At 44.9% G+C, this 27,500-nt stretch overlaps 2 long non-coding RNA genes across 2 annotated transcripts in view; one reads left to right on the top strand and one right to left on the bottom strand.

Annotated features, from left to right (window-relative positions):
- LOC128322492 (uncharacterized) overlaps positions 1-21,672 on the top strand; it is a 35,614-nt gene extending 13,942 nt beyond the window's left edge. The window contains exons 2-3 of the long non-coding RNA XR_008305740.1: positions 8,510-8,585; positions 21,560-21,672. This is a non-coding gene — a long non-coding RNA (uncharacterized LOC128322492). The remainder of the gene's footprint in view (positions 1-8,509; positions 8,586-21,559) is intronic.
- On the bottom strand, positions 138-16,326 carry LOC128322491 (uncharacterized). Its single transcript, XR_008305739.1, has 4 exons — positions 15,675-16,326; positions 14,064-14,104; positions 9,015-9,146; positions 138-7,489 (listed from the first exon to the last, which is right to left on the bottom strand). It is a non-coding gene; the product is annotated as an uncharacterized LOC128322491 (long non-coding RNA).
- Positions 21,673-27,500: the final 5,828 nt, after the last annotated feature.

Genomic DNA, 27,500 nt, shown 5'->3' with positions numbered 1-27,500 from the left:
TGTGGAACATATCCAGGGGAAAACAAATATTGTGGCAGATGCATTGTCACAAGGTCCCTTTGAAGACTCCACTGGACCCTAATGGGCCCTTGGGGAGGGTGGAGACAACAGGACAAGAGACTTTAAATGTTTTGACATGTTATTGTTTATTACTGTTTTTCTTTAAAAATATCTTTTTATTATTTTTCCAACACGATAACAGAAATAGGAAAGGAACATAGAAAAAGAAGAAAGATAAAAGTAGCTTTACAGTTAACTTTTCTTGAACATCTCATAATTACATACATCATTCGGGAATTCAACAGCCCTCTGTACTCAACTCTCCCAACACACACACACACACACACACACACACACACACACACACACACACACACACCTACCCTTGCCAAGAATTGTAAAAAAGCAGAGATAACACTTTAATTGGCCGTTTATTCTAGAAAGAAAAACCAAATCTTGGATGAGGGTGTTGACTCTGTGCTAAATTGCAAATTATGAAAGGTTCCCAAACTGAAACAAATGTTTCATCTGAAGTATTCCATAAGTAACCTTAGCCATAGGGGCATATTCCCATAGCTTTAATAACCACTCATCTACACTTGGGATTATTTGTTGTCTCCAGTTAGCGGTGTATAAGATCCTGGCTGCAGTAATCAAATACAAAGACAGCTCCGTATACTTGGTAGGAATATAGGATTTGGTCATATTTAACAACAACAGCAACAACAAAAAACCTCTGGAGAATAATGGAAAATTATGTTTAACATTTCTTGCATCTTACGGTGAACTTCCCCCCAGAATTGTTGGGCTTTGCTACATGTCCACCACATATGATAAAATGTCCCGTCATGGCTCTTACACTTCCAACAATCTCAAGAATAATTACTGTCTATCTTTGCAATCATCATAGGAGTAATATACCAGCGGAAATACATTTTATACCAATTTCCCCTTAAGGTGCTATTTGCTGTAAATTTAATGTTCACCTTCCATTGATATTCCCATTGTTGCATGTAAGTTGTCCTGTTTAAATTTTGCATCCACTTAATCATACAGTCTTTTACCTGTTCTGTTTCTGAATCATATTGGATCATATTTGATCTGTTTCTGAATCATATTTCTATAGCAACTTATATATCAATCCCAGTAAATGATCAGTATTTTTAGTAATTAATACTTCGAATTCTGTTAAGTCTCTAAGTTTGCCACCTTGTCTTTGTATTTCTTTCTACACTGTAGTACTAATTGAAACCATGACGGCTTTTTGGACCATTCCAAAGCAAGAGTCTGGATGGGTTTCGTTTTTGTTTTTCCTATAGTTTTTCCTATAGTTAAGCTTTGCAAGTTATATGCCTTCTCTCTCCAGTGGGTAAAGTTTCTAGAATTTTCTTCTCCGTGAAAAAAGATATTTAAGATAGATGCCAAAGGCAATAGCTCCAGACTTATCCTGTTCTTATATTTGTCCCAAACATGTAATAAACTACTTCTAATTGTATGGGATTTTATGTCATGATCTTTCCTTTTTGTATTAGTCCATAAATACTTATGTTGCCCTTCTCGAAGGTCAGACCCTTCCATAGCCATCATCGAACCATATGGTTCTCTAATCCAGTCTGAAATCCATTTCAAACAACTGGCATGGTGATATAACTTCAAATTAAGGACAGCCAGTCCTCCCCATTCTTTTACATCTTGCATGACCCTGAACTTAATTCTTGGTTTTTTATTAACCCAGATAAAAGAATTTCTACTGTGCCACGTATTCAGTGCCTTATCCTCAATTTTAATAGGGATCCTTTGAAATAAAAAGTCCATTCTTGGTAAAATATTCATTTTGACAGATGCTATGCTTCCCAGCCAAGAAAGAGTTAATTTTTTCCACCTGGTTAGATCTGCCATAATAAGGCTCCACAAAGGTAAATAATTATTCTTAAACAAGTCTTTTTGTTATTTGCTGTTATATTAATCCCCAAATATTTGATTGGCTTTTCTGTCGTTGAAATCCAGTCTTGTGTCTCAAATACAATAGTTCTGTATCTAGCAAGTTCCATTTAAGGATCTAAATTTTGTTTTTTATTGATCTATAATATTCTGGTTTATTATTGTTTTGTATGTGTTCCTAATTAAGTTAGGAAGTTAAGCTTTGTGTTCCAACCTTTTTGAGACTGGAACTGTCAACTCCCATTTCCAGCCACAAGTCTCAATTTAAGGAGGGTGTGTGCATAGTGACCAGGGTGCTTGGTGGCAGCATTTTGAACCTACCAATTATGCAGAATAGTTCTAGGAGAAGCCTAGCCAGGCAGTTCAGCAGGAATGATTCAGCATTTTCTTTCTCTCACATGAGCTTGTTCTGAGACAAAGGCTTTAATCCACTACACCCCTTTACATGTAACAGAACAAAAACAGGGCTGCCTGGGACAAAGACAGTTTCTATTTAATAAACTCTACTAGTCTAGGTACCACAGTTAAATTTCTAGGTGCCTTGGCACCCTGGTGCCTGGGATTTGTCAAGCCCTGTGCTAACACAAGTAAGGAATAGTTTTGTTATCATATTGGTAACATGTGTGAAACAGAACAGCCTTGTATAACAGGTGAAGTGGGGATTTTTTTTTTAATGCTTGCCAACTAAGGAACAGCTCATACAATCATCACCAGAAACAAGCAAATGATAAGTTTTCTTGAACTGTGTCCCTTTGGGCTACAGAGGGGGCAGCTTTTTATTTATTATAATATTGTGTTTCCCACTTTTTGGCAGCAGTGCACCCAAAGCAGATTATGAAAGTTTAGAAAGAACAATAAATATATTTACAGTTTCAAAAAGAACAACAACAAAAAAGGACTACAGCAGATCTTAAAATACAGATCACTTGCAACACAGAACAAGAATTTAAGGAAGCCTACCATTCAGACCTGATAACAAGCATGGTGAAAGAGCCATGTTTTCAGTGACTACTGAAGCTTCCCAGTGACTACTGAAACTTCCCTGGGGTGGCTCTTTCTGTAGCCTAGGCACAGCAGTGGTACAGGATCTGTGCAAGGTCGACCATTTCATGAGGCAGTGTGAGACAGTCACATGGGCATAAAGAGGGGCAGAAGCACCAGCCTCCCATCACCATGACTGCCACCCTATAGGCCTGCCTGCTGCCACCACCCTTCTGATGCTCACGTGCCACCACTGCTGCCTTGGCAGCATGGTGTGTGAGTGTGACTTCCCTGACTCTATTCTGCATGCTCATCAGCCCAATTCTGGATGGTTCAGGCACACAGAGCAGAGACCCTACCAAAATATCTGAATAAGTAGGTAGGGGGTCCCTTAAATGTCATGGGGCCAAGCCATTTAGGGCTTTCAAGGTGACAAGCAGCACCCTGATCTGGATCCAGAAACAAACAAATCTGCTTTACCAAGTTGGAGTTTCCAAATACTCTTCAAGGGCAGCCCCATGCACAACGCTTTACAGTAGTGCAAGCAAGATGTGACTAAAACTTGAGTTAGCAAGCATGTTTGATTTTTCCCCTGCATCTACAGCTCCCTGCATATAGAAAACCAGCACATCAAGGAGAAGACTAGCCTGCAGCCTTTTCCTGATAAGTTTGTTTTGTATGTTTTCATATGCAGATGCATTTGAGGATGCAATATTTTATTATTGCTGGATTGTGTCACTTCACACTGCAGATAACAAAGAGAGCAGGTGGTAGCCGGATTCAATCCCTCACCTGCACTCTGAGGTGGTACAGCCTGATATGAGATGCATAATATGGCACGAATCTGCTGATTCAATCAGATGTATTGAAAAAGTGATTAAGAGGAGAATTCTAATGCCAGTATATGCAGCAATAGTTATTCCTGTGCATGCCTCAGGCTTACATATGTGCTAAAGATCCCTTAGATACATGAAAGGGAAATGTGTTTCCCCAGCAGCCACATTTGCACAGTTGCAATATTCATTACCCACCCTTTTGTCCTGTAATGGCAAAACTGTCACCTCCCTTTCCCTTCTCTAGGCACTTCTGACACATCCGTCAGCTGCCCACAGCAAGTTCATTAGAAAATGTCTTTTGACAGGAGTGGCAGTTCTTGACCCACAGCTATGAAAGCTGTTAGGATGATCAGCATAAGGACAGCCTGTGGGGCAAATGCTGAGGTAATAACAGACATCAGGCTTTACATAATATTATCCAGGATGTTCTTAAAGGGATTAATAATACTCCTTCAGCCTCAGTGCTGTTTGACATTTTAATTTTACAGGGTTTAGGAATACTGCCTTTCCTCTCCCTCTCCCCCATTCCTGGATCCACATTCACTGTATTTTCACTTGCTAATAAGCACTTCCATAGTTCATCACAAATGGCAAAGATGACAGTTTTATCTGAGCTTTAGTTATATCATTTGGAGAGACAGCAACTTGTGATTCTGGTAAGTTTCTTTAAAGTTTGAATCCTAATAATCCAACTATTACAAAGGAAAAATGCATAACCCATTATATTAATAATAATAAATATTAATATTATTAGAAGGCCTGCATGTTTCTTTATTATACATTATTTATAAAAACCTAGATGCTGTACAATAATTGAGTTTTAAAAGAACAGACCCTGCCTGCAGGCATACAATTGTTTTGGTTATAGATATGACTTTGAAATCGTGACTCAGTGAAACCAAATAACCCAGAAAGCAAAAGTGGAGTAAAACCAAAATTCTGTTAAAATCTATATTCTTATACCTGCTTAAACCTTTTGTGGGTAGATAGATAGATAAGTTTATTCGGTCATTGACCAACAAACAATTAAAACAGTATGCATTTTACAAACAATATAACAGAATCTGGCCATGACAGAGATAATATCATTATTCACATTAGTTAAAAGATAATTTAAATAAAATTCATCAGACCGGCGACCAGGCAAATTATCTAACATGGGAGATATAAGTCTTACACAGGGTTCAATATAAAAATCACAATGAAGGATAACATGCAAGGTGGATTCTATAACCCCTTTACCACATGGGCAAAGTTGTAAAGATAGCGTAACTCCCTTAAATCTGCTTTCCAATACTGCTGTGGAAAGAACATTTAATTGCCCTAAAGGGAGAGCTCGTATAAATTTAGGAACAAGCACAACGTCAAAATACTTAGCAGGTTTAAAATTAGTAGCTTGACTCTCAAAGTATAAACCATGCTTGATCCATGCACTTCTTGTTGAATTTCTATATCCAGCACACGTTGCTTAACTAACTTCCTAGCCTGCTCAATTCCTACAGTATGCAAATCTTCTATGGAAAGGCCAAAAAGAGAAAACTTACTCAACACAGCTTGTTTCCAGCTTGAATTGAAACCATCCCTCATAACCAAAGAGGCTAAACCCGCCTGTCCAAAAACCAATTTTAACGAGAACCGGAAAATACAGCACCAGTATAAGGATTCCAACCTAATAAGCCCAACTTCTCTTCTAATGACAGCATTAGGAGCACAACACGGTACCCGCAAAATGCAGGTTGGTGGGTTTAAAAATGTGGTTTTAAAAACAAAACAAAACCCATATTGGTTGGATTCTAACTTAGAGTTGCATAAACAGCAATTCCTTCCTATCATGGATGGAGATTTGTGCTTAATGGACAAACCCTGTTGCTGATGGAAGAACCCCTCCCATGAGTCTAACTCTTTCTGTGAATGGGAAGAAATTTTGTTCATGGAGCACTAAGTCAATTTTCAATCCAATTTCTTTGAATTGTATCAGCTCGCACATTTCAGGTGAAAACTATTAAGTAAAAAGAAAATGAATTCTTTAGTGGTGATGGCATGTCCCATCATAGGCCCAAATGCCCATTAAATATTCCTCTCCAAACTATAAACATGGTCCCGCCAAAGTGGTTGTTTTAAGTCCCACTGATTCCAGGAGAAGACATAAGCATGTATTTCACTCTCACCCACTGAAATAATAATATTAATACAAATATTTCTATATTGCTTTTCAGAAAAACTTCTCATAGTGCTTTACATAGCAAGGGTGGGAGAAAATGGTTCCCTGTCCCAAAAGGGCTCACAGTCTAAACATACATACACCCCAGAGGAGGCAGCAGCCACAGCCACTGGAGAGGTACTATGTTTGTTTGGATAGGAACAGTTGCTTTCCCACTGCTACATAATGGTTGACATCATGTGCAGCACCGAGCCTGAAGTTGCTGTGAACTGCCACACAGCCCCATGAAGACCGCATGAGCCCTATGTTTGGTCTCAGTAATGATAGGCTGAGATTCAGCATGCCATATGAACCTACCAATCGCGGCATATCCTACTTGCGACACAAAACCAGACATCTATGACTTATATTTGAAGTGAGGGACAGACGTCTGGCCCTATGCTGCAAATAGGGAAGGATATGCCAAAGCTGGTGGGTTCATGTATGACACATCCAGATTCAGCATATTGTTACTGGGACTGAAAGTAGGGCTCTCACACATTGGTGGGACTCCAGCAGCTATTGTCAACGTCAAGTTTGGCACTACATGTGAAACCAACTATAAGAAACACCACTTTAAACGGTACCTCTTGGTCTCATTGTGATATTTTGGTAAGGGTAACACATGGCAAGAACCTACAGAAGTTCTCATTATTTACTAAGGGCATGATCTAGCCAGAATTAGTCACTTTTGATTCCTGTTTATTTCAGTGGAAGAGACTTGAGCACCTGCTCAACTCTCCCATTAAAATCAAGGGGAATTAGAAGCACATACGTTGTTCTCAATCATACCTTAAATGTTTTGCATTTATTTCCCACTCTTCCTTCAGAGGCCTACTTTCCCCACTCTTCTTTCTATTCATCATTGACAAGGCAACACCTGCTCATATTTCACACCTTGACAGCATCACATAAGTCTTCAGAGCATTGGTCTTTGTAAAGTTGCCCCAGCCTTCAGCAACTTGTTAAGATACAATCCAGTCAAATTTAAGCTCTTTACATCCTATGACATTTCAATGGGAAAGACTAAACATGTGCTTAACTCTCTCATTGAATTCAATGAGATGATTTAAGTACTTCACTTTGGCAGGAACATGCCCTTAGTGTGCATGAGAGTATATAAGTAGGCAGGGTTACAAATGACAAATGTTCTACTGCTTAGGGATGGCTGACATCCTGACTAAATTACTCAATAGCACTACTCAGGAGTTACTCTAAAGGACTACTGAATTTCAGTAGGCCTTTCTGTAGTAAATTTAGTTGGCATGTCAGCCAATGTCCTTAGCAGGGCACTTCCAAGTTCTAGGCAGCCTCAGAATTATGGCCAGTAGGTTTGCTATCTTTTAGTATAAAATATTTATGCTGAACATTTTAAAGACATTAAACATCCAACAGTTATCAATGTAATCGCATCGTGGCCATTCAGGGCATATTTTAAGTACCCATTTGGAGTAGCTAAAGCACATCTGAAGCACATTATTAACATTTAATTGCCGCACTCCATCCTCTTGTCATAGCTTAACATCATGGGCTTATGGAAAAAAACACAGGTATTGTTAGAACCGTGATGGTTTCTGAAAATAAATCATTCAAAAGCCAAGGAAATCTTACATTGAAAACAGCAATAATGGTGACTAAGTGGTTGCATTCCACTTACCTGTCACACCATTTTCAAAATGCATGTGTTTAAAAAGAAGGAAATGAAAAGTTAAGGCCATTATAAATCTTATACTGCCCAGACAGTTTAAATTCTTTTTTTTAAATAGCAAGTTCAATGAAATGCATATTTTGTTTGTTACACCATACACCCTTAAATGGGAGACACAGATTGTAAGCTTGTAAATGATGCTTCCTCAGATTGATATTTTTTGGTGTTTAAAAATATTACAATAGCATGCTCCCAATAGGAGCTGTATACAGACCACTTCAGATACACATTGCCATAAAAGACATCATGTGGGCAAAATGGAAATATTTCCAAGTAACTTATGCCATAAGATGTGATGATGCTACTAACGGCAAATGGATATACACGTTACAACCCCCATCACTACGTAAAGCAGTAGAATCTCCATATTGGGGCATATAGAGTGCTGGACTAGGACCGAGGAGACCTGAGTTCAAATCTCCATTCAGCCATGATACTAGCTGGGTGACTCTGGGCCAGTCATGTCTCTCTCAGCCTAACCAACTTCACAGGGTTGTTGTGAGGAGGAACTTAAGTATGTACTACACCGCTCTGGGCTCCTTGGAGGAAGAGCGGGATATAAATGCAAAATAATAATAATAATACTTATTATTATTAATATTCAGTGCAAGTTACCAAGGACTGTCCCCTAGAAGCCAGCGCCCCATATCTGTACGCAGAAAGCCAGCAGGAGGGAACTATCACATTCAATTTAAGCCTTCCTTGCCTAAGGAGCAATCAGTCCAGATGCACATGGTGTTATTGGTTTATCAAGAGTGTTTCCATAACAAACCAGGGAAAATGCACTTGGCTGTTCATTCATTTGACACTGGAACTACAATCCATCTTTTCTACCCCTTACAGGATTACAGAGAAGCATGCAGAAGACCTGGCTCGAGAAAGTAGTGACATCACATCAGCATCTGATGTTAGACACAGGGTATGTGGTTTGCGCATAAACTGGGCTAAAATAACAAAGTGATGAAGCCAGGTGAACCTCACTGGGGAGGCTATTCTATAAACAGGGTGCAACTGCTGAAAAGGCCCCCTCCCTAGTTACCACCCACCTCACCTCTATTTTGTACCTCCTAAAGTTTCTGGACCATTTTCAAAGGCAGTCCCATGTATAATGCATTGCAGTAATCTGAGAGCTTTCTAGAGCATGAATAACTGTGGTCAAGCTATCTCTGTCCAGGTAAGGTCACAGTTGGCATGACCAAATAATCACGCCAAAAGCAGTTAAAAGGCATTCTGAACCACAGAGACCACTTGAGCCTCTAGTGACAGTACTGGATTGATGAGCACCCCCAAACTGTGAACCTGGTCCTTAAAGTGCAACCTCATTTAGATTAGGTTGAGCATCATTCACCTGGGCAGAGAGAGGAACCACCGACCAGCAGCATTCCTGTCTTGTTTGGATTAAGCCTCGACTTGTTTATCCTCATCCAATCTATTACTGCATCCAGGCACTGATTCAGGACAGTCATTGCCTCACATGCATCTGATGAAAAAAAGAGATACAACTGAGTATCATCCGCATACTCCCTGTATGAAAAAAAACCCCAGAGAAATAATCTCTGGTTATTTTTAAATTATTAAAGTGTTTTTAAGTTTTTGCATATGTTTTTAACTGGTTTTATGTTATTATAAACTGCCCAGAGACGAACGTTTGGGGCGGTATACAAATTTGATAAATTAATAAATACTGATGACACCACAGGCCAAATCTACAGGTGACCTCTCCCAGTGGTTTCATGTAGATGTTAAACAGCCAGAGGTGCGCCTATGTAATTTTGGAGCCTGGACCTAAAGATCTTTGGAGGTCCCTCCACTGCAAGTTAAGCATCATTTTTTAACGCGCAGGTTCTTCAGGGCACAAACCACCACACCACCCAGGACAAACAAAAGAGGATTTGGGGGGCCCCCAGGGTAGGGAATGGGCCAACTCTGTGGCCAACGCCCACTTCCCATCCCTATAGAGAGAGCAGGGAACTGTTTTGAAGTGTGAGGCACTTGAAGTGTAGGGCGGGCTGTTGTTTGCGAAGAGAGAGCAGGGAGCTGTTTTGAAATGTTTGTTGGAGATTCGCATTGAGTTGTCCCTGCAGTTGAGATGTCCCACAGTGAGGTGACCGCAGAGAGTTGTCCCATTCCCTCCAAAAGGATACTATGGTCAATAGTATCAAAAGTCGCTGAGTGATCCAAGAGCATTAACAGGGTTGCACCCATCCCCATCTCTCTCTCTCTCTCTCTGCACAGGTCGTCCCACACACATTACAGCAGTTTGAGCCTGGTCATTTGTGCTTCTAGCAAGCCAAATATAAAGCATATATAGTTTTAACACTTAACACAGTGGCTCAACAGTTTGTGATACAGGGCCGGGGCTAATACATTCCACACTCAGAGAGTACATAATAAAATCCCAGAAGCAGTGTTGCGATTGAAGCAATAATAAAAGTGAATTGTTGAGTAAGAATGTAGCAGAGCCAGGAGTGGAGGGCAGGGAGGCAAAGTGTCTGAAGGGATTCCAGAAATAGTTATTTAGCACACAGGAGCGGAGTGGGACCGCCGGTGGCCTGTGTGTGGCCACCTCTGCGGCCCCACTGACCCTGCCCCCGCGTCTGATGTCAGACACGGGGGCGTGGTCTGGCTGAACGGAGCCTTGAGGCTCCGTTCAGCTCCAGAGACTCAGAGGGGAGAGTTGCCCTTTAACTGCCGAAGGGGCCGCGCGGTAGGGATGGGCCCGGACCGGTCCGGAGGCCATTAAAATAGCCTCTGGACCGGTCCCGACCTGGGCGGTCCGGTTTGGGTGTGGGGGGTCCCTTTAAGAGCGGCTGGAGGGTTTACTTACCCCTCCCGCCGCTTTCCCGCTCTGGCGCCCGTAATCTGTAGAGTAATTGGGGCAGCAGGACACCTCCCTGCCGCCCCTTCCCCGATGTTGCTTGAAATCCCAGGAGTCCTTGGCACACGCGCACGTCACAGAGATGAGCGTGCGCACGTCAAGGACTCCTGGGATTTCAAGCCACGCTGGGGAAGGGGCGGCAGGGAGGTGTCCTGCCGCCCCAATTACTCTACGGATTACGGGCGCCAGAGTGGGAAAGCGGCGGGAGGGGTAAGTAAACCCTTCCGCCACTCTTAAAGGGACCCCCCCACCCCAGTGCCGGACCGCAGTTGGCGGTTCCGTGCACACCCCTACTGCGCGGCCCCTTTGGCACAGAAGCCGCTGCAGCCAGGGTCCCTCTCTCAATCCAGAAGGGAGTAGGGGGAGCCAGATGAAAACAAACTCCACCCCACAGGGTCTCTTCGGGTCAGAGCAGAGAAAAAGTAACTTATTATGACCTATGATATTGGACTAGAACTCGCTTCTTTGCATCTGACAAACAACTGGTAACTAATTCTAATTTAACTTTATTATAAATAATAAACTGCTTAAAGGAATCTTGCAATGAAGGCTGTTTAAAAAGACCCGAATGTGTAGTAATTAGCACAGGAATAATGTCACTTAATTTGAACAGGCGCAGCTGCAGAAAGACATTCCTCTATTCCTCTTGACTTCCATCTTTATCTCCCCATCTGCTCGTGGGCTGGAAAAGTTGATTGCACTGCCTGAAAGAGGGGCGGCGCAGCAACCAGCAACAAGTGCAGCCGGGACAGCGGCTATATAAATGCCGAGCAAAGCTGTTAGTTAGTTGAACATCACCTTGGAGGAGGCTTGCAGGACTGAGGGAATTATCGAGGCCCGCCCTCCTGCCCAGCCAGACTTGGGGGGAAGAGTGACTGGAGGCGGTACTGGTGGGAGGAGGAGAAGGGCAGCAGCAGCAGCAGCAGGAAGGAACGTTTCTAAATCAAGAGCGGTAGTAGTGGCGAGGGAAGAGCTGCAACAGGACGGCCCACATTGCACACTTTTCCCGCCTCCCAAACAGCCCCCATAGACTCTGAAGGGAAACTTAACTGCCCCAATGATCCCTCTCTAGCTGACCTGGGCGTGAGCAGCGCAACGCGAAGGCAGGAAGCCAGAATATGAGGCAGCAGAATAAGCAACAGCGCTTGGAAGCAGCAAGGCAGGCGGGCGAAGGAATGGAGCGGAGAAGTGCACGCTCACTCCGCAGCTCGCGTCTCTCCACGAGGCTTTGCTGGGCGCAGGAGGCGAGCGAGTCTGCCTGGGACAGAGCCCGGCCCACGCGCTGAGCTGAAAGGGTGGCTGGCTGGTCCTGCTGGCAGCAGCTCCATGGCTGCGGCTGAGGCGGGCTCCCTTGGAGAGCCAAACGCCATTCATACCCCCCCCCCGGAGCCTTGAGGCTCCTTCAGCCCAGAGACTCAGAGGGGAGAGTTGCCCTTTAACTGCCGAAGGGGCCGTGTGGCCCCTTCGGTAGTTAAGCGAAGGCTGGCACTGCCTTTGCAGCACAGCCCAGGAGGGGCTCTTCCCTGCGAAAGCAGCACCAGCCTTTCAACTTCTGAAGGGGCCGTGCGGCCCCTTCAGGAGCTGCTTAGGCTGGCGCTGTGTTTGCAGCACACAACCAGGAGTGGCTCTTCCCTGCCTTTGCAGGGAAGAGCCGCTCCAGGCTGGCGCTCCGAACACAGCACCAGCCTTTGTTTAGCTCCTGAAGGGGCTGCGCGGCCCCAACTCGGGAGCTAAACTGGCCTCCCCGCGTCTGACGTCAGACACGGGGGGCGTGTCGGGGCCACTCTCGCGGCCCCTGATTGGTCGGTGTCCTGCAGAGGCGTAACTAGGGGAAACGGCGCCCGGGGCAAGCACTGAAATGGCGTCCCCCCGCGACCCCCAACTTACTACATTATACTTAGGATTTTCCTCACAAGCGCCCGCCGCCAAGCCAAGCCACTGACTGGCCGCCAGGCGCCAGCAAAGCAATGGGGGGGGGGCGCGGGCAACGCGGAAGGGACCGCTCGTGGCGGAGGGGGCGCCGACGCGCTCCCTTGACTGCTGCAGCGCTGCTGCACTGAGCAGGAAACATTTGTATTAACAAAAAAATTAAAGAAAAATTTTTTAAAAATTGTCATGGCGGCGCCCCCCACGTGACCAGAAAAGATGGCGCCCGGGGCACGTGCCCCCCTGCCCCCCCTATAGTTACGCCTCTGGTGTCCTGGTTTCTTTGAACCCGTTGGCCCAATGGTGGCTTCACCCCTGTTAGAACAGCCATCTGAGTTAAGAGAGGTGTCTGGAGAAAAGCAAGTTGACAGTTGTGGAATGAGCATGGTTCTTCTGCATTTAGCAATGCCAACAGTCCCGTATTATACGGAAAGTCGCATTTTGGAAGCAAAAATCGCTTGTCCCTTACAGGACGCTCCCCCGTCCCCCATTGGCAGAGCCTAGGGCTCTCCCTTAGCCCTTAATGCATTTGCATTGAGACCTTTGAAGTTTGGGTTAAGTCCATGTTATAATGTGGAAGAAACAGCAAAGTTCACAAAAGAAGCTCCAGTTGCTCTGCAAACTTGCAAGAGGAATTGACTGGGTTTATTTACATCTTCCTAATCCTTTACTTATCAAATATAAATACACACAGACTCCCGCTAACTGACTCACCACTTCTGGCAGATAAAGCAGCCCTTCAGTGAAGCTTTCATTGACAGCCAAGGCAAGGCAAGGCAAGGCAAGGCGAGGGGCGGGGGATGGCGGATGTAGCCTGTGTATAAACCTGGGGGATTCTCTTTTTCACCTGACGCTTGTTCCATGTCTGTGGGATGGGCTATGTGAACAAGAAGCTTTTTGAAATCATGGGGCTTGTGCTGTGGTGGTGGGGCTGGTTGTGTTTTTTTTACGCATGCATTGCTACTCAGGCTTCTGATTATCCCTGGGATGACCCCCACACCTTGTGTCCCTTATTCAGGCAGTGGAATCTTAGCAACCCTATCTACATCTGACCTGATTCCTGCAGCATTTTGCTACCAAACATGGAGCATGTTCATACATGATATATTTAATACTGAAAGAATTAGCTATTCACATAATCACTCTGGGGCTTTATATTCAAATCAATATGAATTCTTGTCACCTTGAACGGCTTGAGAATACAATTATAATCTAACCACTTTCCCAGGCATGTGAATCTTGATATTTCTCACCATTGTAAATACGGATTTTTAAAAAGCATTTGTGATGCTGTACTAAACCAACATTTGGTTTGTAGTGGAGTGATCACCACACACCCATCTAATCATGTTTACAGAAATAACTACCAACTATTTGGGAGTGGCAGTATACTCAGGGAGCAGACAGAGCATTTGTACATCATTCCTGTGAACTTGGTTTCTAATTTTTTTAGAAAATGCTACAGCCTAAACCTTAGAGCTAGTCTTGATAGCCAGCTTCACTTGGCTGTCTTGAAGTGCTATATACCTCCTTTTTCGATACAACTGTTAATTTTTTTTCTGATGGAAATATTGTTTAAGAATAAATCATCACCTGTTTGTTAAACAGCTTTTGTGCTTCAAAAAACTGGATATCTTTAAAAAAAAGAAGAAGAAGAAGATTGTTTAAGAATGAGTACCTCTTATTTGCTCAGAAACAAGTGGGGGGCTGTGAATAACTGGAGGTGGATTTGACCAGTCCCTTCCCTAGTGGAGGTGACACAGAAGCACTGTGTGCTTCTATGAAGTTCTCCTGATTCATTACTAGGGTTGGATTCTACCTCAAGCTCCCACTTTTGTCTTTTGTACATTTCACAACACAGCCACACTTGGGGGAAAAACCCCTATACTCATATCAGAAACCAAGGACTTCATAACAGCTGTAGCAGGGAGACTTACTATTTGCCCAAGGAAGGAAGCTGCCACTGGCACCGGTGAGAACTTGCATCCCAAGAAGACAAACAGCAGCTGCTACAGGGACCACACTGGGCCATGCAAAGCCCCCCTTGTCCATACCATGGCCCCATATAGCTGCTAATTAGCAAGGAAAAATTGATCATGTCAGGGCCAAGAACACAATTAACATAACATTTAGTTTGGCCCACAGACTCTTGATGTTATAAACAAAGTTTTGCCCACTTATTCAGAGGACTTCATCTGGAGAATAGGAAAATCAGCCATTTCTTACAGACCGCATCCCACACTGTCACATAATCATACCAACCAACCTTGGGCTTGTTTGTCAAAATTACATGAGCCAGGTTGTGGGAAACAACAGTCAAGTTGGACTAATAATTAGTTTTTAAAATGCTGAATTGGACACATTGTCTTTCAAAGAAACCACATTCTAACAGATGTGGAAGATGTAGCAAGTTTTAGATTGTGAGCCCTTTGGGGACAGGGGATCATCTTATTTATGTACTATTTATTTTTCTATGTAAGCTGCTTTCAGAATTTTGTTGAAGAGTGATATCTAAATATCCATTGTGGTAGTAGGTTTCCACAGCTCAACTGTATAGTAGACTCTGCCTAGCTAGAGCATACAACAGATCCCTAGGCCAGGTTCCATGGTGGCACTGAGTCTGGGGAGACATACAGCATTTTCTCTACTTGGGTGCTTCCTGACTAAAACAGAGATACTGCAGTGACAGTTGCCAAGCTCCTGTAATAGATTAGGATCAAATGAGGTTGCTCCCTAGTCCCAGAAGCCATTACAGGGGCTGGTTTAGGACTCACTTGGTGAATGTAGCAAGCCCCTGAATGAACAATATAGATAGCATGGAGGCTGAAGGAGGAGATGATTTTCTCCTCTGTTCAGAGGCCTTACTGCGGGAGGAAGTGTGGCAAGTTAGAATAAGAATATATAAAGCATGTATAAGCATAAATCGGAGTCAATATGGGCTGCAGAGGAGTACTTAACCATGGACCATGGGGATTTGGTCCGTGGCCTCCTGTTTTCTGGGGGCCTCCAAATGTTCGGGGGGGGGGGGGCTTCCCCAGAACCCTACCACTGCCCCATGCCCACGCAGTGGGGACAGGGGCTGCCAGCGGGTGTGCAGGAACTCGGGGGAGGGAGGCGGCGGGCAAGAGCTTCATCTCTGAGCCCGCCTGCCTCCCAAGTGACAGCCTCTCTGTGCATGCTTTCTCTTTGGGCACTTCCTCTTACCACTTGCTGGCTGCCGAGTGCAGCGGCTCTAGTCTCCTCTCCCTCATGCATGGACTTCCTGGTTGCTATGGTGCTTGTGCTTTCTCTCACTTGCCTGCTTCCCCTTAAAAAACTTGACTCTGTGCTTGCTTGCTGATTTCCTCTTCCTCTCCTTTTTTGCCCCCTTCCTTTTACAGACTTCTTGTCTTATTCGCTTCCTCCCCTTACCCTTTTTGGCCTACTCTTCTTTTTTGTCTCCTTCCTCTCTACAGAGTTATTCCTCCCCCCCCACCCCTGCGTTTGCTGTCTTACTTAAATTCAACCTTTCTGTGGAGTGGAGCCGGGGGGGGGGGGGCGCCCTTCCTAGTTCAGCAACAGCAGCAAATAACACCTCAAAGTCCACATAGAAGCAAGAAGACCTCCTGCAGTTCTGCTGGAATGAAGCTTTGCCTTCTGCTTGTACTCTTAGTTTCTTTTTACCATGTAGAAAATCTCAATCTACTGGGGACTTTTGTTTTTGTTAATCCCCCACCCCCGTCTTCTGAAGGAAAGAAGAGGGATGGATGAGTCCCCCCTTTTCTAGTCAGCAAGAAGTGAACTTTCCCAAACAAGCCTGATGACTACTGATCAATAGAGCGAACATGCGCATGTGAGAGGAGTCTTTTCAGGTGGTGGCTGCTGCTCCTGCACTTGTTGCTTAAGAAGGAGTTCACTGACACATTGGCTGTAGTTGGTTGTTATGGTAATAGGAGAGCGGGGGGGGGGCACGGTGGGAAGGAGCCACCTCCACAACCAACCACCCTTGACCCCCATCCTGCGTGTTTCTGCTTGTGGCTTTTTAAGTTCCCCCTTTGGAATGACTCAAGACAAATTTGCATTGCACCAAAAGAAAGTGTGTCAGGAGGAAGAAAAATAAACACGCACACAGCGAACACACACACACTTTCACTTGTGCTTCGCAGTGGCTCCTCTTTTTGCAATGCACATGCCCCATTATGGGCGGGAGAAAGCAAAGTCCCAGCAGCGTGGATCTCTCTCTTTCTCTTCATACCTCCCCACCATGATGCATTGTGCACACATGCCTGCACAGAGGCCCAAAATGGGCTGAAAATGGGCCACTCTGTCATTTGGGAGACAAGCAGACTCAGACGGAGCTCTTGCCACCGCCTCCCTCCCTCAAGTGCCCACACATCTGCTGGCATCCCCCGTACCCACTACATAGCAGTGCTTTAATAAAAGTTAAAAATAAAAGATTTGTCTTGCCCCAGCCTGACCCCGCCCCCGGCCCTCAAGGTGCCTCTGAAGTTCTTCAGGTCTGGGCTCCAAAATTACCTAGGTACACCCCTGATGGGCTGTACATATTTCTGCCATTTTATTAAGGTTCATTATGGTTTTTCTTCCTTTGGTTGGTTCACACAGCAGGCTTCTCCTTACCCACCCCACCCATTTCTGGTTGCAGAGAAGGCGGACCCTGTTAAAAGTGAGATTTCTAGAGCATTGCTCTTAGCACCGCAGTAACCTCTTTTGACCACTAGAGGCACGATAAGGTGTTCATTAATAGGCCTGTTGTTCAGAGTAAGTTAGAACTGCTCAGTTGTTGTTGAAGGCTAGTGCCTGTTTGGGTATGCTGTTCTATGACTCTCTCAGTATGTGATGTTTAGTTTCTTAATAAATATTTGTTTTTTGAACTCGGCCTACTGTCTCCAGATAATCTCTTGGACTAAGCTTCTTAACCACCAGAGCATACTCTGTGTTGTGAAGATTTTAATGTTTCTCCTCCTACCCCTCAACAGGCTCCACCTCCTGCTTCTGATTGTTGCATTCACCTGTGACCAGGTAGTGAAGACAGTACATGTATGCACATGCATGGTGGTGCCTGATCTGATATTTTCCCAACAATGTTCTTGTGCAAGAATACTATTACATCAGAGCAATGGAAAGATCTGCCACCTCACTGAAAACATTATCTCATGGGATAGCAGGGCACTGCACAGTCCCCTTCTCCCTCCCTTGATACTGAACGGTTGTTATGACTTTCTCTCTATATCAAATGAAAGGTAACTGGGTTACTCTGATGTACTGGTGTTCTTGCACAGGAACACCATGGAGATATATATATGGAGATAGATATAAAAGACATATTTTCCAGCCAGGCTTTTAGTAATCATGTTTTAAATTTTTTAAACTGCTGTTTTTAACAGTTTTGTTTTATTTTGTTTTTCTTGTGTTTATTTTTGTGAACTGCCTAGAGCCTTTGAAGTCAGGCGGTATAGAAACTAAATACATAATAAAATAAAATAAAATAAAATAAAATAAAATGAGAACCATACACATCACCACCTCACTGAAAACAATATCTCCTAGGATAGCAGAGCACCACATACACTTCTCCCCATCCCTAGACATCAAGGAACTCTTATTATTTTTTAATCTCTTCATGAAAGGAAATGTTGCTGCATTACTTCAATGTACTCGTGTTCTTGCACAAAAACACTGGAGAGGGATGGGTGTGTGTGTGTGTAGTTGGCGAGCTTGGGGAGGTAGAATTTATGGTGTGTGCTCTCTCTCTTTGATATAGATATAGATATAGAGTAAGAGAGTAAGAACACCATAAATTCTACCTCCCTAGGCATACCAACTGAAGGGAACACGGGCTTCCCACTCCCTAAAACTCTGTTTTTTTCCTATGTTTCAGGCGTATTATCAGGGGTGCACCTAGGTAATTTTGGTGCCCGGACCTGAAGGGCCCCCTTCAGGCGACACCCCCCCCCTTTGTGAGTTTTTAAAAAAAGTTAAAAGGTTTTTTAAAGGTTAAACCTGCATTTTTCAACTGCCTCCCTTGGATGGCCCCCTCAGAAGCATGCCAGTGCTGCCCCGCTGGGCCAAACCACAGTGCCAAAAGGTCCAGGGGGGCCTTCAAAGGCCCAAGGGGCCTCTTGCCACCACCCGGTGTCTGCCCCGCCACTGCCCCCTTTTACTGAAAACTTCAATAATTCTAGCCATCATGTGTGCAGCTGGAGGGAAGTGTTCCCTCTAAGGCGTGCACACGCGTGCGCACTCACAAGTTTTTTAAATGTCTGCTCAGTAAATTTTAGATCCCGCTCAGGTTGACACAGGAAGGCCCTACTCTGAATGCATGTGTGTGCACGCTGCCTTGATACTGCCACCCAGAACAAAACTCATTCTGCACAAAGATGAAAAAAATTTAGAGAGAACACTGCTGGGGTGTGTGGGAGTGAGCCAAGCAGGCCTCCCCCATCCCCATGGTGGTGGCAACGGGTGGAGCGGGAGTGTTCGGCCCAGCGGCCCTTGAGAACTGCGAGGCTCTCCAGCGTGCCTGGGCAGTTGGAATAGTGTTGCATGCCCAAATGTGCTGGAGTGCCTTGCAGTTCTCAGGCCCAGCCGCCACTCACACTCTGCCCACTGCCGCTGCCACCACCATGGGGGTGGCGGAGGCCTGCTTGGCTCACCCCCACACCCTCCAGCTGCGCACATGGCAGCTAGAATTATTGAAGTTTTTGGTGATGTGGTTGCTGCAGGGTGGGGTAGTGTCAGGAGGCCCCCCTGGACCTTGGAGATCACAGATCAGGGCCCTAAGGTCCAGGGGTAGAAGTGACTCTGCATATAATCTTTACCCCTTCCTTGCATCTCCCACTACAGAGTGTGAAACCAGGATTTTGCAGTAATTAGACCTTCTTGTTGCTCTAGTCTAGTGCACTGCTGTCAGTGTTGGAAGTGAAGAACTATGCGCTGTCTCTTGTCTCAATGACATAGGAGGACAGACTAGGGAGTCAGAAGGCTACAGGGTCAAGACATTGGTCATCTCTTCCCTACTACTCTGAGACTATCCCTTTGATATGTAGATTGCTAGTCTCAGGGACTTCCTTCCTGCCTGCCTGCCACTTCCTCTTCCCTTTTTCTTCCCTTCCTTCTACCTTGAAACATGCAAGTGCCTCTCCCCTGCACTATGTGTGCAGAGATGCAGAATCCATCTGCATCCAGCTAGCTAGCTAGATTAGAGATTCTATCTCCTCACTTTCCTATCTAGCATGGAGTTCTCTAATAAATACGACTTATATTGATTTGAAACTATGAACTGGCTCCAAGTTACTTTACTCTCAGCATACACGCATGCCTAACTAAATCCGCTGTGTTGTGCCTCTGTGCACTCTGCTATAATGAAAAAGGGTTTCTCTTACCAGAGAGAATTCCCAAAAGTCAGAACACTAGAACACTGGGAAAATCTAACAAAATATATCAGTATTAATTGAGCTCTGGAATGGCAGTAGACTGCCAGGGCACAGGCTTAGCAAGTCTGCCCAGGAGTGGAATTGAGAAGGGTGGCAGGCAGAACTGACACTCCCCAAAGTCACTCTCAGATAGGTAGCCATGCCTCCATCTCACGGGTCTTTCCATGTGGCTTTGCAAAAATGCCCAAGTATCCCACACTACTGTTTTCAACACTCCTCTTTCCAAGTACAATTTTAAAATGATGCTTATATTATGCATTAAGGGCCAAACCTCATGGAAAAAAGCTGCTGGCTGTATTAACAACACATTGCTGTTAACTTATTGAAGGTGCTGTAAATCCTTCCCTCGTCTGAACTCCCCACAACTTTAGTTGTAGTGAGTAAATCACTGTCTGGAAAACCCCCTTGTTTTTGTCACATAAGGCTTATTTTAGGTTGAAGGTGGGGGGACTTTGGAGGGTTTTGAGTTCTGGACTCCCACCTATGCACCCCTATTGCTCTTAAAATTGGAACCTATCCTCACTTTCTCCATCATTCCAGCAAATCTGGGTTGAAACATATGGATCTGCCTCCATCATATCTAGTTTATGATGCATCTGTTAACACTGCTTCAAGACTGTCAGTCAGAAGGAATGAAACAGATACTGCAACTGTGCAGCAGCATTTCGTTAGCATTTAGACTCACTTGATCGTCATCGCCTTGGGCTCTAGGTTAGATGAGTCCATGAACTTTTGCTCATAATATACACCTCAGACAGAGAGCTCAAATCTTGCTTCCTCAGTCCATGACCTCCAGGCTTTATTTTGTTACTTGGTCCTTTGACGGAGAGGCAAGGATACTGTCTTCTCACAGTACTTTCTTCTTATGGCTATTGATGTTACAGAAATGTTGAGCATCAGCACTGGGTAGCAGAGACTGCCATCACAAGGTTCAGATTGGCTCAAGCTCTGTAGAATTTCAGAACAGCTGGATTTGTGGAATGGGTGAGGTGCTTCTTGTTTTTGCAGCATCCGGCAAATGTTGCCATCAAAGGGCAATAAGTATTTGACCTCTTGGCTATCTCTGGAGTGTGGGTGTGCATGCAGATGTTAAACTTATGTATTAGATTTTCAGATTGTTTTCCTGCCACAGTACTCAAAGTGGTGTACAAAAGATAAGAACAATGGCCAACATCCTGGCTAATGCTGCAGAAGCACTGCATGCAAAATGTCTCTACAGCATTTAATAATCCAGACTTCCACTGCATGGGTGCTTATGCACGGGAGGCAATTTCCACCAACCTCATAAGAACCTAAGAACAGCCCTGCTGGATCAGACCCAAGGCCCATCTAGTCCAATGTCCTGTTTCACACAATGGCTCACCAGTTGCCGCTGGGAAGCCCACGGGCAAGAGCTGAGGGCATGCCCACTCTCCTGATGATACTCCTCTGCAACTGGTATTCAGAGGCATTCTGCCTTTGAGGCTGTAGCCCTGTAGGTGGCCTATAGCTTTTGGACTCCTCCGTGAATTTATCTAAACCCCTCTTAAAGTCATCCAGGTTGTTGGCTGTCACCACATCTCGTGGCAGAGAATTCCACAAGCTGATTATGCGTGGTGTGAAAAAGTACTTCCTTTTGTTGGTCCTAAATTTCTTGGCAATCTCTCCATCTCCCAGAAATGGGGCACATAACCCAAGTTGTGCATAGATACTCCTGGCAACAGCAACTACCTGGTTATGCAAGAGCAAAGCTGGATCCAGGAACACCTTCAAGCTGCAAACCTGATCATTCAAGGGGAGTACTACTCTATCCAAAACAGGTAATTCACTTAACCCCAGACTGACTGTCCTGCTGGTCAGAAGCATCTCTGTATTTTCCAGATTTAATTTCAGCTTGCTTGCCTACATCCAGGCCATCACTGCCCGCAAACACTGGCTCAGAGTCAGGACCACAGCTTTCTTGGCATTAGCTGGAAAAGAGAGACAAACTCTAACAACCACTCCCAGAAGTTCCATGTTCATGTTACATTGTAAGGATGTGAAGACAAAACCCTGGGGGACCCCACAAGTTAATAGCCATCGTGTCAATCCACACTCCTCCAATAGCACTTTCTGGAATTTTCTTTCTAAAACAAATTATGAATAGAATTAGAGATTCCCCCCCCCCTTTACCTTTAAATCTTCTGCTATATAGGGAGACAAGGGAGCCATGGATTCTCCCACCTGTCCCTCCTGCCCCGATTTTGCTAACTGCCCCCCTTCCCAACTGCTAAGCACATACTAGAAAATTTGCTCATTACAGCAGTGAAGGTGAAGGCAAAGGCAGGGCTGAGGGGAGGAGAAAGAGAAGGAAGAACATAGGAAGCTGCCATATACTGAGTCAGACCATTGGTCCATCTAGCTCCGTATTGTCTTCACAGACTGGCAGTGGCTTCTCCAAGGTTGCAGGTAGGAATCTCTCTCATCCCTATCTTGGAGATGCCAGGGAGGGAACTTGGAACCTAGATGCTCTTCCCAGAGCGGCTCCATCCCCTCAGGGGAGTATCTTACAGTGCTCACATGTGGTCTTCCATTCAAATGCAACCAGGGTGGACCCTACTTAGCTCAAGGGACAAGTCATGCTTGCTACCACAAGACCAGCTCTCCTCCCCCTTATGTTCCTATGAAGCAGGGATGCACAACTCAAATAGCCCAGTGGGCCAGAACCAACCATGACTTGGTGTGTGGGGGACAAAGTAAATGTTCAGCACATTAATGATAACATTAAAATTAATTATTAAATATCAATGAGAGCAATTTTTTATTAACCACAGCATGAGGAGAGGAGGCTGCTAGCAACCTCTCCACCTCCCTGCCCCTCATGCACTTTTGAAAGGGAGCTGACCCCTACCAGCACCATTTTGAAAGGGGGCTGACCCCTACCAGCACCATGAGGCAAGGCAGCATTTTTCCACCTCACCTCAGGCACCACAAAATTTTGGGCCCATCCCAGGCCTTATGTTGTGCAGGCCTGAAGTACCTGTTCCCTCAGTTCCCAATTTAGCAGAAGATTAAAGACTAAAGGACTAGAGGACAACTCTCCAGGATGCAAAGTGTCAAATCTCACAATTTGTTTTAGAAAGCAGAATAGCTGTGCACACACTAGAGGTAGCCAAGAGGTCCAACTATTAATACTATCTGGCCACAACAAAATTATGACATCTGGTTGCAACCTGACAACCCTAAGTGTTAATCTTTTGATGTTGAATATATGTGGAATAGAGTTCTCATGAATTCTGCCTGCATTGCCAATGAGTACCTTTGCCTCTCAAGTGCCTTCAGCAGCAATGGCACACATTGTAGTCTAGATAGCTTCTAGTGAAAGGGTAAGGGTTCACTGTGCCTGAACAGGAATAAAGGGAATGAAGAAAAATCATCCCAATTAATCTCTGTCATGAACTTTTAGCTAGGACTTTCTCAGGGAACCAAAGCCTCCAAAGTGATTAATTTCCTGAAGATGTGACCCAAATGGTAAGGGCATGAACTGAAGGCAGGTAGAAGAAACCCTAATGCAGAAAGTAGCAATAAAGGTTTTAAAATGTGATAGTAATTTATACATGGTGAGACGCCAACGTCTGTAAGTGCCCAAGGCCACTTTTATTTGATATAATCTGTGAAATACCTAGGAATGTAGAAGCCCAATTTTTTTTACTGCATTCTTAGAAGTTACAGCAGTCAGGCGGAGAGAAAAATGGCTATAATGACTTGGGACACACACACACACACACACACACCATTGTTCTGGCAGGTCTCCTGTGCCATTAACATGCAGCAGTTAAGCAGGTTTTCCCATCACTTATCTATGCCAGTAAAACCTTCACACACTATATTTCTGCTTGTCAGTCTGCTGCTAAACGGCTGGTAAAGAAGTTGGAAACCTAGTTTGGAACAAACTTGTGCAGGCCCTCATGACTCCTTCCAGACCAGTTTGATGGGTCTAGAAGGTTGTATGGCTTGGTAATCAGACCTCTTGGGTTGCTTGGCGGGATATGAGCTCCACGCTGTATGAATGTGCTGTAGTGGCACTAAGCTGCATCTATGATATTGTCAACAGTGCATTTAGCAGCTGAATGACAAGCAGGACTTGGCAAATGAAGTTTTACTCATCACTGCCTCTGCTAGCTGGGAAATAAACTTCATGGGGTCAAAGAGCATTAAGCTTTCTGGCTACCTCTGATAGTGTATCCATGCAGGATGGGTCTTACATCTACAGTATTAGGCTTGCTGGCTTTTTTCCTGGTCCCACTCTTGTGCCTGATACGCAGAAATGAACCAGGTGAAATTTTACCTAGCATATTTAATGCCTGCTAAATATGTAGGTTTCAGACTGTTGACAAAGAGGCTTTTGCAGTTAAAAAAAAAAGTCAGTTAAAACCATGGCAATCTTATCACTTACTGTATACGGAGCTTTTCCCAATGCTGCATCTTCGTGTTGGGAAAGGTTTTCCCCAAAGTTTTTAAATGAGCAACAATATTGATTTAGCCTATGGGCACACCATATTGTAATATGTCTGGGAAAGAAAGTCTTGAAGACCAGTCTGTTGCTGGTAGGGATGTGCATGAACTGCAGTTCGATCCGTGGTTCAAGCACAGTTCGGTATTGCAGTTCGGGAGCTTTAAGAAAGTGGAGAGCAGGTCCTTCTTACCTGCTATCCACCCCCACCCCCCCACCCCACCATGTAGTTTCCTGCTGGGGTGGCACACATCCCCAAAAGCCCCACGTGGCCAGCCAATACAGACATGGCATCCTCATATGTGTGGATGCTATGTGTGTATTGGCACCATGCAAGGGGCTATTGAGACATGCGCCCCAGAGCAGGAAGCGGAATGGGGCAGCGGAAAGCAGGTAAGAAGGAGCTGCTCTCCACTTTCTTAAAGCTCCTGAGCTGCAATACCGAGTTGTGCTAGTACTGCGGGTTGAACTGTGGTTCATGCACATCCCTAGTTGCTGGATATATTGACTCGTCTTGGTTGAGGTGGCCCAGTGGAGCTTTTCACATCACGGCTGCAGCCTGGCAGTGAGCGTGCTGAGGGAGCTTTGTATGTAGCACTCCCTAAGCGGGCCACTCTGTTCTTCCCTATGATGCAACTGACCCAGCAATGCCTCCTGGCTGATGTGAGTCAGTCACAGCCACAGGGAACAACAGAGTGACACACACATGGGGAGCTCTGTATAAAAGACTCCTGCTTGAGTCAGCCTGGAATGTCGCTACAGAGATTTTCAAGGCGATGTTAGAAAGTACCTCCTGCATGCACAATATGGGGCTGCAACACACAGACAAAAACACACCTCCCCTTCCCGAAGTTTATATCCACTGCTTGTTTATCAGATTTTGTACTGGCTCTTGCCTCTCTGCATTTAATAGTAGCTTGATCTGTAAACATGAAGAAATTGGGCTATTGGAGGCAGGAGGAGTGATAACCACTACACCAGCCAGCATGGTGTAGTGGTTAGAGTGCTGGACTAGGACTGGGGAGACCCGAGTTCAAATCCCCATTCAGCCATGAAACTAGCTGGGTGACTCTGGGCCAGTCACTTCTCTCTCAGCCTAACCTACTTCACAGGGTTGTTGTGAAAGAGAAACTCAAGTATGTAGTACACCGCTCTGGGCTCCTTGGAGGAAGAGTGGGATATAAATGTAATAATAATAATAATAATAATAATAATAATAATAAATTAATTCTGAAGATCAAGCTGCTGTGAAAGCGTAGAAGCAAGAGTTCGTAGGAAGCTGCTGACTCTGCCCAGGGGCATAGCCACCATTGTGCGAATGGGTTCAAAGAACCCGGGTTGCCAATGGTAGGAGCCACTGAAGCCCCTTGGGGGCGTGGCTCAGGCTCCAGAAGAGCCCCAAACGACCCACCCCACCCCCACCCGGGCTACTAGGAGCCCCAAGCGAGCGCTTGCCTATCCTTTTCAGGCAGCGTTTGCTGCCTGAATGCATCTATTCCCCTTTCTTTCCTTCCTTCCAGAGAGAGAAAGGGCTTTCAGGCAGCAAGCGCTGCCTGAAATGATACGGAAGCTCTTGTGCGGGCTCTTCGGAGCTCGAGGCCACGCCCCCTTTGTGCATCATGCTGGAGGGAGAAAAAGGTGAATGTTTTCAAAGGCTGCCTGAAAAGGTTAGGCAAGTGCTTGTTCGGGGCTCCTGGTAGCCCGGGCGGGGTGTGTGTGTGTGTTCATTTGGGGCACACCCCGTACACGTGACATCACGCGCATGGGACGCCTTCAAAGGGACCGCTCAGCGGGCTCTGCACCTAACTTTACCTACTGTATACCCACCCATATCCTTGCCAATTGTTATGGCAGCTCCCTGCTTCTGTTATGTGGGTTTTCCTTACTGCAAGTAACTGTCCTTGAGACAAGTCCACATACAATCATGATAAGGGAATTAATATAATAAGAAAACCTATTGCTGTTGATATTATGGTGCCTCTGATCTTGCCCTTACTTAATCCCAGAAGGTCATGTTGGGGGATCATTGCTCCACCCCTGGCCATTTGCCTACAGGGTGCTGCAGGGATCCATTTGTCATCCCCCCACCCCCCATGAAAGCACTGGAAGAGCTCATTCGGAAATTAGGTCTGAATTGTCACCAAGATGCTCATGACATACTTTCTCCACATCTAGTCCCAGGGAAGCAGTAGAAACCCTTATAAATGTCTGAAGCAATTCTGGATTGGTTACAAAAAGCAAACTGAGCCAGACAAGATGGAGATTGTGTTAGAAGGTGATTCTTCTGTTCTGCATGGAGGTGTCCATCTGACTTTAGGTAGGTTGTGCTCCCCTTGAAAAACCAAGATCAAACTTGGGATCCTGCTGGACTTAGATCTGTCTCAGGTGACTGCTGTAGTGAGGAGTGCCTTTACCAGCTTTGAGTGGTTCTCTAGCTGTGGCCCTACTTTGAAAGAGAGACCCTGACTTCACTCATCCATATATTGATTACAGTGAGACTAAACTATTCTATGTGGGGATGTTGCTAAAGACAGTTTGGAAGCTTCAATTGATACAGAATTTATTTATTGATTTATTGATTGATTAAGTGCCGTCAAGTCAATGTCGACTCTTAGCAACCACATAGATAGATTCTCTCCAGGATGATCTGTCTTCAATTTGGCCTTTAAGGTCTCAGAGTGGTGCATTCATTACTGTTGTAATCCAGTCCAAACACTTTGCTGCTGCTAGTTGGCCTCTTCTCTTTCCTTCAACCTTTCTCAAAGGAGCTGAGTTAACATATAATGTGTCCAAAGTATGATAGTTTGAGCCTCGAGTGAAAATTCTGGATTGATTTGTTCTATGATCTATTTGTTTGTTTTCCTGGCTGTCCATAGTATCCTCAAAAGTCTTCTCCAGCACCAAAGTTCAAAAGCATCAATACTTTTTCTGTCTTGCTTCTTCAAAGTCCAGCTTTCGCATCCATAGAGTGTCACCGGGAAAACCATGGTCTGAACGATTCTAATCTTTGCAGGTATAGACACGTCACGGCATCTAAATATCCTTTCCGAGGCCTTCATTGCAACCGTACCAAATGCTAGTCTGCGGTGTATTTCTTGACTGCTGGATCCTTTACTGTTGATGGTC

This window comes from Hemicordylus capensis, chromosome 4 (assembly GCF_027244095.1).
Source record: "Hemicordylus capensis ecotype Gifberg chromosome 4, rHemCap1.1.pri, whole genome shotgun sequence".
Classification (NCBI taxonomy): Eukaryota; Metazoa; Chordata; class Lepidosauria; order Squamata; family Cordylidae; genus Hemicordylus; species Hemicordylus capensis.
This window is presented reverse-complemented; position numbering and strand designations above follow the sequence as displayed.